Raw genomic sequence first — 10,082 nt, 5'->3', positions numbered from 1 at the left:
TGATTGTTATAAACTTACATATAAACTTTAAATGTGGCTTTAATTGGTGTGTTTATATATTTTTTCTTTCTGTATATAACAATTAGATGACTTGCTCCTGTCAGCTAATTCCTATGTTATTATCTGCAAAAACCCTAGAGTTTTCAGGTGCCTAAGAGTCTCTGGAATCATACTTGATGTTTCCTCCCACCCCCCAAAATGTTAAATGGCACCCCAGTGAGCCAGGGATGGACAGAGGGCTGCAGGAGGGCTGCGGGCGCTGCCAAGATGCAGCCCCATGTGATACCACGATGCCCGCCTTGAGCCTCATGCGAGCACCAGGCACCACAAGCAATAGCAGCAGCGCAGAAGTAAGGGTGGCAATGCCATGCCACCCTTACTTCTGTGCTGCTGCTGACGGTGGCATTGCCTTCAGAGCTGCATACCCAACCAGCACCCACTGGTATCAGGCTGCCCTGCCAGTGCTTAATTTGTGCCAGGGCTGAGCGCTGGCATCTCTTTCAATACAGATTAAATACTGGGGGAGGCAGTAGGGCCCAGAGGCGATGTGGTTGAGGGGAAACCCAGGGATCCCATGGGGACGAATGGTGATGGGGAAGGGGTGTGCTAAAATACAAGTTACCATTTTCCCTAAGGCCGGGCCCTGATCCTACATCTTATACAGCCATATTACTACCACCAGGATGGCTTGGTGCATGGAAGAAATCAGCTCATGGATGAAGAACAGCTGGCTGAAGCTGAGCTTAAACACAACAGATGCAGGTGGGCAGAGGAAAGCATTTTGAAGAGTTTGAAGCCACGGTGCAGTCTCCTTTGGTTGAAGCTGCTTCCCCACAATTGGTCAGTTCAGTCCTTAGTTTAGTACTTTTGGATTCCTCGCTGACACGAAGCTCTCACATAGCAGTATTCACAAGTAGTGTTTTCTACCATCTCCTGTTAGCAAGGAGCAAGCCTGCTGACAGTAATTCCGGGCCCCAGGGCAGAACAGTCAATTGGCCCACATGCACACACAAGCCCTGCCCATGCGGACATGGTCTGCCTGACAATTTGGGCAGTGCTGCGCCTGCATTGGCTGGTGCCCAGTGAGCTGCCGTCTGCTCTTCCAGTACAGCCAGGACTTCCACATGCCTGCCCGATAGGGTTGCCAGTTGTCTCAGTTGCACAAACCCAGACACCCTTGCCCTGCCCGGCCCTTCCCTGAAGCCACACCCCCATCCTTCCTCTTCTCTGAGGCCCCATCCCCTGCTCACTCCATCCCGCCTCCCTCTGTCACTCACTCTCTCCCACCCTCACTCACTTTCACCAGGCTGGGACGGGGGTTGGGGTGCAGGAAGGGGTGCAGGGTACAGGCTCTGGAAAGGAGTTTGGGTGCGGGAGGGTATGCGAGGTGCAGGCTCTGGGAGGGAGTTGGCGTGCAGGATGCGAGCTCTAGGCTGTGGCAGAGGTTTGGGTATAGGAGGGGCCCAGGGGGTCGGTGCTTACCTTGGGCAGCTCCTGAAAGCGACCGGTACACTTGTCTTGCAGCAACTCCTAGACGAGAGGCCCTGGGGGTCTTCGTACAGCTGCCCGCAGGCACTGCCCTCACAGTTCCCATCAGTGCTAGGGGCGGGAGCAGCGCATGGAGAGCACCTGCGCCCCTACCTCCCCAAGGGGCTGTAGGACCTTTCCCACCACTTCTGGGATCGGTGTGGGGCGAGGGCAGGCAGGAAGCCTTATAAATCACCTGGGTCCCTTTGCAGTTGCCCCCTTTGCCCACCTCCCCCGTCAGCCAGCCTGGCTAGCTGACCCCATCCCATCCTGCTGGATCAAGACCTGGCCTCAGTTATTCACACTATTTGTCACTTCTTATCTGAATGTGATATACCTTGACATGAAGCCTTCAAGGCTAAGAAAATTCCAGCTAGTACAGAACGCTGTGGCATGTCTCCTCATCAACATGGGCTACCACCAACACATCAAACCTGTCTTCCACTCTCTATCCCGGCTTCCCATGGAATTTCAAATCAAGTTCAATGTCTTGATCCTTACCTCAGGAGGCTCCATGGCCTGTCCCAGGATATCTAAGAGACCGCCTAATGCTCTGGAATGAAAATGGTGTTTGACAACTTTGCCCCTCTGACACAGTGGAACCCCCCACAATAAGAGTAAAGTTCGTTCCTGTGAGATAGAACTTCTCAGGAAGACTGTACAAAGAGCTTCCTCCAAGATGGTACAAGGAGCTCCCTCAAGAAGAAACTGGAACTGACCTTGCAATCTTTGCTCATACCAGGGTCTGTCTATCATTACAGCTTGTCAGATAATAGTCAGTAAATAATTTATTTGAAGAATTTTCCAATATTTTTCCAATAAATGATTTTGCAAATATTTTTTCCAATTTAGAGAGCTGGGTAAAAATAATAAATCAGTTCTGAATATTTGTGAGTTTCACAACATTTTTGGCATAAAAAATTCTTAAGTAATATTTGTCATTAGTCGCCCACCTCTAGTATTCATATGGTACACAATCACTAGGAACTAGAATAAAATTAAGGAATGCAAATGATGGAATCAAAGACAGGTGCTATTTATTGCCTGCCACCTCTCTCCCCTACACACACAGTTGCTCCAATCCGCTCGCCAATGTCCCGGGAGTCTGCTGGGCTCATTCCCTCTCCCTACTGGTTCAACAGCTCCAAGATGTTCTAAAGGTGGCCCATAATGAATGAAGGAACTAAATTTCAACGTTCTCGTTCAAAGGGTACTCAGATATTTGAAGTTCCATTAGAAAGATGTTTTGATGACCTTCCATGGAAAGATCAATTTCAGGGCATAGTTAATCCACCTCTGTGAGAGGCGGTAGCTATGTCAATGGGAGCGGCTCTCTCGCTAATATAGTGCTGTCTACAAGGGGGTTAGGTCAGTATAACTCCATTGCTCAGGTTTGTGGATTTTTTTACACTCTTGAGAGACATAGTTATACCAATATAGGTCTGTAGTGTAGACTAGACCTCAGGAATTGTTTTTCCTGTGCTTTAATGGCCCTTGGCATTATAAATTCCAGGTGTTCTAAAATCATGAGTCAGGCCCCCAAAATCATAAGAGTGAATTAAAAATCATGAGATTTTTAAACAATACACTTTGGGTTTTTTTCTTCTTTGGCTGCTTCCTGAGGCTTTAGTGGCCCCTGGGTCACATTTTCAAGATTTCTTTGCAACCACAAGGACTAGAAACTTACTTTTTGAAAAATTGAAAGCTGTGATTCTCACTAAATCAAATGTCTCCAGCAGCTGACTCTTTAAATAAAACACCAAATATCACAAACCCCATAATCAAATATCAAGAGTTGGCAACATTAGAATGAATGAGTGTGTAAAACATATAATGGAAACATGGAAATTAACTGTCAGTAAGTCACCCTTTCTGTATTGTACTAGATATTTCTTAGGCTAGTCTACACTTAAAAAGTTTTACCAGACTAGCTATATCAGTTATGGGAGTGATTTTTTTTTTTACCAACATAGGTATGCCAGTAAAAGTTCTAGAATAGGTGCAATTATATTGGTATAATCGTACTTGTAGCAATATAGCTTATGCCAGACAGGAGAACTGGCATAAGTTATAATGGTAAAAGCACATTTATTCTGACATAACTGTCTACACTAGAAGGTTTTACTGGTATAGCTATACCAATATAACTATAGTGGCAAAACCGTTCTAGTGTAGACAGGACCTTAGACTCTTTCATGCCCATTTAAAGATATGGAACTTACAACACCAAACATCACCTTACATATCACCTCTGATTATGGCGCATTTTGTGACTAACCTTGAGTTAGTCATGTGAACGCTTTACCAAACAACATATTAAATAGTAGTGGGAAACCTATTTTCTATGTTTCTGGTTTTTTATATTTTAAGGCTAGACACTGTCTTTATTTTGTTTCTTGGCCAGCACTGTTCATATTGTGAGTAATTAACAAATAAAAACTCTGACAGCAATTCTAAAGAGAATTTTTTTTGTTTTCTGACTGTAATCTTTTTAATGTTTAAAATATATTTTTAAAATATCGTAAACTAAGTAACATTGCTCCAAGGAATTATTTTTAATGCACTGTATAAGAACATGTAAATGAGTGTTGCCTTCATGTATTTCCATTTTTCCAGTTCTCTCGGGGATGAGTTAAAAAAATGCCTTTCATACAGCTTATAAATTGTTTACTTTAAGTATAATATATTGTGCTTTATAAATAAAACTGTTCAACAACCCCATCATATTATTGCTATAAAAATGTTATTGCTTGTATTGCTATTAGTTAGCTTAAAATTATGTTATTGTTGTAAAAAACATAGTAATAATAATACCTTTCATGTCTGTGCTAATCATGCATTGTCATTACATCCAATAAAACCCCCTAAAGTTAAACCATCTAATATAAAATCTAAAATCCATGGCTTACTGCAAATAAAAATGTAAAAATATCTGTTGTACTAAAAGTACAAAAGGGAGGAGTGTGGAAGTAGGGAAAGAACTGACAGGGATTTGTAGGGGATCTTAATGCATGACAGTCTGTTAGCAAGAGTCAGAGTCAGGCTAGCTATAACCCTAGTAACACGAGATTTGTAAAAGCGAGGATTGTGTGAGGCGAGTAAAAAAGAACTGTATAAAAAGCTGTTGTAACCTTGTATAAAATTATATATAAATAATATAAAACGTAAACTGGCATCTCTTTGAAAATAAAAAAAAATCAAAATAACCTATATATAAACAAAATTCAGCTGTTGCTTATTATTGTCTATAACAAAAATATAAATGTTTGCTGTAATTGTTTACCTATTAAAAACCTGTCTAAAAAAAAAAAACCCGTGTCCTAGTGCACTCTCTCCCTGCTGTAGCTGCTAAAGAAAATAAAGTATCTAACTTTGCTGTACCCAACCAAAAAGTAAAAACTAAGTTTTTCTCCGACAATCTTTTTAACTTTTTGTTAAAAAAATTCAAACATATTGATCCAGTCTGAAGTGAGTAATATGAAAATCTTAAGTAATATTAAGGTTGGGAAAGATAGAAGGTTTTTTTACAATTATCTGAGCCATCTGGTCTTCCTTCATTTATAAGGTAATGAAGTACATGGTTTTTGCTGCAGTTTTCTACCCACAAGACTTATTCTGCTGTCTGATATGATCATCTCTGTTTGGGTGGTGAGTTCAATTCTCAAGGGGGCCATTTGGGGATTGATCCTGCTTTGAGCAGGGGGTTGGGCTAGATGACCTCCTGAGGTCCCTTCCACCCTAATAATCTATGATTCTTTTATGCACTCCCCAAAAGGGCTTTTCTGTGTTTGCTTTTCAGTTTGAAAAATGTTTCTGAAGGAATCAGTTTGTGACATTTTGTGGCACTAATTTGTTTTTGTAAATGTAACTTTTATGTTCAATGCTACTGTTGTTAGTGTGGAAATCTGCTGTTTAATTATGGCACTTCCTGAATAACGCTATTCAACAGGCCTCTAACATCACAAGATTGTCCTAATTACATCAGTAATTTTATTCAATTTAGATTTCTTTTTTATGTCTCTGTGCAAGTTTAGAAAAGGAGCACTTATCTAAAAGCATTCGTTTTTGCATGGGAATATTAATTGAAATAGGCAAGTAAAATACAAGAATTCCTCAGTGCTGCTATATGCTGGTCATTTTCATTTCTAATGCTCAGGAAACAGGTCTGACTGTTCCATAGTGCCTCCACTTTACCCAGGTATAGTGCACTTACAGATCATGAGATTTCATTGATAGCTAATCAGATGAATAAAAATCGACTCCATACTCGTTGTTTTGTAAGAATTGGTTTATCATGACAGTGAGATGTAACACCCATCAAAGGGCTAGGTTGGAAACAACAGCTGTGACAGGTTGCAAGACACTGTCACCTATTCTTAGCATATATTCAGCTAGAGGATTTGTTCTGATGATAGAACACTGGAGCACCACTGGACGGCACACAACTATTTGAAGGGATACTACCCCAGTCCTTTACGCTAAAGCTTTTCGGTTTGTTTTATTGGTTACGTGGATTTTATGCGCTATCCAGCTGGATGGTTGTTTTGGATGGAGCATTGTAGAAATTCCAAGCACTTTTTCCTCCAACTTGAACAGTTCAGTCTTATAAACTCAGTTACCTTTATTTTCCCAGCTTGCCTCTAGACTTGGCTGAATGACTGTTGATCCAAATTCAGCAGAGACCAACCAGAAACAAAACACAATGTCATGATAGTTTAGGAACAAGGTGGCAGGTTACTAAGCAACAATGTTAGGGCTATATTGTGACTGTAAAACCCACAGCTCGGCAAGGGGGCAGAGGGTTGGGGAGGAGCAACCCACCAGCAGTGGTTCACAGGGACATTCTCTCTGTAGCAGTGATAGGCAGAAGTGGTCTCCAGAGAAGCTGGGAGAGCACACTAGGGGTACGTCTACACTACAGGATAATTTCGATTTAACATAAACCGGTTTTATAAAACAGTATAAAGTCGATTGCGCGCGGCCACACTAGGTACATTAATTCGGCGGTGTGCGTCCATGGTCCGAGGCTAGTGTCGATTTCTGGAGCGTTGCACTGTGGGTAGCTATCCCATAGTTCCTGCAGTCTCCCCCGCCCCTTGGAATTCTGGGTTGAGAGCCCAGTGCCTGATGGGCAAAAATCATTGTCACGGGTGGTTCTGGGTACAGCCTCACCCCTCCCTCCCTGAAAGCAGAAGACAACCATTTCGCGCCTTTTTTCCTGGGTGAACTGTGCAGACGCCATAGCATTGCAAGCATGGACCCCGCTCAGATCAACACCACAATCGTGAACGTTGTAAACACCTCACTCATTCTCATGCAGTCTATGGTGAACCGTGAACTGCAAAGCCAGGCGAGGCGGAGGCGGCTACAGCAGCACAGCGACGAGAGTGATGAGGACATGGAAACTGAATTCTCCCTAACCGCGGGCCCCTGTACTTTGTAGCTCCTGCTGGTAATGGGGCAGGTTCTACCCACTGAACTCCAATTTTGGGCCCAGGAAACAAGCACAGACTGGTGGGACCGCATAGTTTTTCAGGTGTGGGACGATTCGCAGTGGCTGCGAAACTTTCGCATGCGTAAGAGCACTTTCATGGAACTTTGTGACTTGCTTTCCCCTGTCCTGAAACACCATAATACCAAGATGAGAGCATCCCTCACAGAGGAGAAGCGAGTGGCAATAGCCCTGTGGAAGCTTGCAACGCCAGACAGCTACTGGTCAGCTGGGAATCAATTTGGAGTGGAAAAATCTACTGTGGGGGCTGCTGTGATGCAAGTAGCCAAAGCAATCACTAAGCTGCTCCTACAAAAGGTTGTGACTCTAGGAAACGTGCAGGCCATAGTGGATGGCTTTGCTGCAATGGGATTCCCTAACTGTGGGGGAGCGATAGATGGAACCCATATCCCTATCTTGGCACCGGCGCACCAGGCCACCCAGTACGTAAACCGCAAGGGGTACTTTTCAGTGGTACTGCAAGCAATGGTGGATCACAAGGGATGTTCCACCAACATCCACGTGGGATGGCCAGGAAGGGTTCATGACGCTCGCATCTTCAGAAGCACTGCTCTGTTTAAAATGCTGCAGCAAGGAATTTACTTCCCAGACCAGAAAATAACAGTTGGGGATGTTGAAATGCCTGTCGTTATCCTGGGGGACCCAGCCTACCCCTTGATGCCATGGCTCATGAAGCCATACACAGGCAGCCTGGACAGTGGTCAGGAGCTGTTCAACTACAGGCTGAGCAAGTGCAGGATGGTGGTAGAATGTGCTTTTGACCGTTTAAAGGCTCGCTGGCGCACATTACTCACTCGCTCAGACCTCAGCCAAACCAATGTCCCCTTTGTTATTGCTACTTGCTGTGTGCTCCACAATCTCTGTGAGAGTAAGGGGGAGACCTTTATGGCGGGGTGGGAGGCTGAGGCAAATCCCCTGGCCGCTGATTACGCGCAGCCAGACACCAGGGAGATTAGAAGAGAACACTGGGAAGCGGTGCGCATCAGAGAAGCTTTGAAAACGAGTTTCATCATGGGCCAGGGTATGGTGTGACTGCTGTGTTTGGTTCCCCTTGATGAACCGCCCCCCTTGATTGACTCATTCCCTGTAAGCAACCCACCCTCCCCCTTCGATACAGCTTGCTTAAGGAAATAAAGTCACTATCGTTTAAAAATCATGTATTCTCTATTAAAAAGCTCATTATAAAAAGAGAGAGAGAACTGACAAGGTAGCCCGGGTGCGATTTGGGAGGAGGATAAGATGGAAGGAAAAGGCCACTAAAATCATTTCAATGTAATGACAGCGTTTTGGTTGGACTGTCCACGGGGGTGGAGTGGGCGGGTGCACAAAGCCTTCCCCCATGCGTTCTTACATGTCTGGATGAGGAAGATATGGAACATGGTGAGTACTGAGGGTGGTGACACAGGGGCTGCAGTGGCACTCTGTGACCTTGCTGCTCTTCCTGAAGCTCCACCAGACATCGGAGGATGTCAGTTTGATCACGCAGCAGCCCCAGCGTTTCATTCCGCCTCTGCTGATCTTCCTGCCTACGCCTCTCATCTCGAGCGTCTCTCCTCTCCTCACGTTCGTCCCTCCTGTCCTCACGTTCACTGGCATCTTTCCTGTAATTTGATACCACGTCCTTCCACTGATTCAGATGAGCTCTTTCATTGCGGGTTACTTCCATGATTTCCGAGAACATTTCGTCTCGCGTCCTCTTCTTCCTCCGCCTTATCTGAGCTAGCCTTTGGGATGGAGTAGGGAGGCTTGAAAAATGTGTGGCTGCATGAGGGAGGGGAAAAAAGAGAGAGAAGTATTTAAAAAGATACATTTTACAGAACAATGGCTATACCCTTTCACAGTGAACAACACTATTCACCTTACACAGCACATGTGATTTCACTACAAGGTCGCATTTTGCATCTTGATTTTGAGTGCCTGGGCTCTGGTGTTACAGATCTCACAGACGCAAGTCCGGGCATCAGAATTCAGCTTGCATGCGGCCATGGTAAGCCATTGTCTTTCAGCTTCAGCAGCCTTCACTTCCATTCGTAGAAGCCACCCCCACCCCCCTCCAATTCTCTAGGATGATCGCTTTACCCCCTCCCACCACCGCATGGCTGGAGCTGGGAAGATCACTGCTAATCACCCCCCTTCCCCCCCACAGCGTGGCTGGTAGCTGGGAAGATTCCTGCTAGCCAAACCGGAGAAGGCTCAACGCTATCCTTCCTCCCCTCCCCCTGCTTGGCTACATGCAAGGAAGGATTTCTTGTAAGCAACAGGCAAACACCCCTGTAGGAAAAAGGCCATCTCTGTCCTCTTAATTAAATTCCTGAATTTCAACCATGTTACCATGAACGATATCGCTCTGCTGAGGATAACAGTGCGAGATAAAGAACGGATGTTTCTTGAATGCCAGCAATCACCGGGACCATACCCAGCTATGCTTTGTCATGCAATGATACCCGATTACTTGCTACATGCATGACGTGGTAAAGTGTCCTACCATGGTGGATGGAACAAGGCTGCCCTGCCCAGAAACCTTCTGCAAAGGCTTTTGGAGTACTTCCAGGAGCGCTTCATGGAGATGTCCCTGGAGGATTTCCGCTCCATCCCCAGACATGTTAACAAACTTTTCCAGTAACTTTACTGCCCGCGAATGCATCCCAAGCCCTCAGGGCAAATCAATCATTAAAAAACGCTTGCTTTTAAACCATGTTTTATATTTACAAAGATACACTCACCAGAGGTCGCTTCCATGGCTTCACTGTCTGGGCTAGTGGGTTGGAAGGGCTGAGACGGTAATTCCATCTGGGTCAGAAAAAGATCCTGGCTGTTGGGGCTGACGGAGTGCTGTGTGTTCTCTGCAAGCTCGTCCTCCTCTTCACCTTCCCCGTCCGCATAATCCTCAGGCTAGGCTGAGATTACAACCCCCACCACGGAATCCAAGGACGGGTGGGGTAGTGGTGGCGCAGCCCCCTAAAATTGCATGCAGCTCAGCGTAGAAGCGGCATGTTTTCAGCCCTGTCCCCAGACCTTCCGTTTGCTTCTTTGGTTTTCTGGT

The sequence above is a fragment of the Gopherus evgoodei genome, chromosome 2 (genome assembly GCF_007399415.2).
Source record: "Gopherus evgoodei ecotype Sinaloan lineage chromosome 2, rGopEvg1_v1.p, whole genome shotgun sequence".
Lineage (NCBI taxonomy): Eukaryota > Metazoa > Chordata > Testudines > Testudinidae > Gopherus > Gopherus evgoodei.
The sequence above is the reverse complement of the archived record's forward strand: the minus strand, read 5'-3'. Positions refer to the sequence as shown.